A 2,500-nucleotide genomic window follows, 5' to 3' on the forward strand; every position below is an offset into this window, starting at 1 on the left:
ATATATATATATATATATATATATATATATATATATATATATATATATAGTCACATGCATGAGTAATTACATAAAAATAAATGATGAGAGGAAGTGAATTAGACGATTTTTACATCTAAAAAGGATTAATTTTCTAAGTTAACTTCCACAACAAAACTGAGCATAAATCTTCTTCAAAGCGAGTGAAATAGAACTTCAAATCGTGGGAATACAAAACAGAAGAAATACAAGTTTCTCGCTGACTTTCGAATGATTTGATAAGTTCAATACAATAGAATTAACTTGTCAATAATAGACACACGCGGGGAGAGCAGACACTCGAAGAGACAGTTATATGATTAAGATTATGACAATTAAATGACGTATCGACGCCCGCCATGGTTGAGGTAGGCTTACCGTGCCAGCTGGGCCTATTGAGGGTTGCCCACTCACGACTCAGACTCAAAGGTAACTGGTCTTCGACTGACCTACTCTGGGTAGTCTTAATTCCCATACATTACTGTGTCTTGTCTCACTTAAGGGTAACAGTGGCAGTTCAAGGGTCCCCTCTCCCCGGTGTACCTGTTGATATGGAAGCAGATTCAGTACACGTGTGCTTGGGTCAGCACATACCAAATAGTGAGAAAAGCAGCTCGAACTGCTTCCCACACTACTTATGGATCAGGGAGACGAGGTCATAGATCAGCGACCGCCGCCCTGCTTCCTGATCATTTACTTTATGTTTTTCGGCATTTGTTTAAAACTTTATTTATATGTGACATATATATATATATATATATATATATATATATATATATATATATATATATATATATATATATATATATGTATATATATATATATATGTACATATATATATATATATGTATATATATATATATATATATATATATATATATATATATATATATATATATATATATATATATATATATATATATATATATTAAATGGTAGTGCTAGAAAATGCAGTCAATCGACGAAAAAATATTTGTCATCGGTCGAAACTCACATAGATAGAACACGGCTATAGTATATGATCCCGAGAATAAACTTTGCTTAGATATATATTGGCATGCTCTTAACACTGAATAAGAGAGATGAACATAACCCGGGAACGTAATGCTGAATACCATCCGTAATAAGTTAACTAGCCGACACATGATAGTCACTTAGAGTTTGGAAACATCATTAGCCGAAGAAAACGTCGTCTCCGTGTGGACTGGTGGCCCCTTAGCGCCATCTTCCTACTCCATACCATTCCCGTCAGCCAGTCCTCTCTTCCAGCAATCTAACCATCCCCTTCCTTCTCCCATTGTATCGGCTTCATTTCAATCATCCAATAATAATAATAATAATAATAATAATAATAATAATAATAATAATGATGATGATGATGATGACTTTCACATATCAAGTTACATTTTTTAAATTATAATGACTTTGATTTTGTGTCCATGTATATATATGTATATGATAAATTTTGCACATTTAGACGTGTTTTTATACTCAAATAAGCCCTATATTTTTTATACATCGATGTCTGGATTCTCTTAACGACAACGGGATCAGAGCCCCAGGCGAAATCTCACCAGGACAAGAACTTATGACCGACCGGGAGTCGAACCATGGTGTTTCCTGGACCAGAATTCGATTCCCGGCCTGTCAAAAGCTGTCTTTGTGTGATTTTGCCTGGGGGTCTGACCCCGAGGTCGTTAAGAGAATCCACACATGAATACATAAAAAATATATGGCTTATTAGAGTATATATATATATATATATATATATATATATATATATATATATATATATATATATATATATATATATATATATATATATTTATATATATATAAATATACATATATATATATATATATATATATATATATATATATATATATATATATATATATATGTATATATATATATATATATATATATATATATATATATATATATATATATATATATATATACATATATATATAAATATATATATATATATATATATATATATATATATATATATATATATATATATGTATGTATATATATATATATATATATATATATATATATATATATATGTATATATATATATATATATATATATATATATATATATATATATATATATATATATATATATATATCTATATATATATGTATGTATATATATATATATATATATATATACATATATATATATATTTATATATATATATATAAATATATATATATATATATATATATATATATATATATATATATATATATATATATATATATATATATATACTTTATATATATCCTATGAGAAATATCTATCGAATTTTCTACCAACTTCTGACAGCCCTTCCATTCTACTCTAGAAAATCTTCCATTTTATTGTTTCAAGTCTTAATAGAGATGAACATATAATGCATCAATTAAACATCGTATCGTGGTCTTCAAAATAGTCCATTCCGAGTATTAATTCTGGGCTCAGTATATATT

Source organism: Palaemon carinicauda, chromosome 12 (genome assembly GCF_036898095.1).
Source record: "Palaemon carinicauda isolate YSFRI2023 chromosome 12, ASM3689809v2, whole genome shotgun sequence".
Classification (NCBI taxonomy): domain Eukaryota; kingdom Metazoa; phylum Arthropoda; class Malacostraca; order Decapoda; family Palaemonidae; genus Palaemon; species Palaemon carinicauda.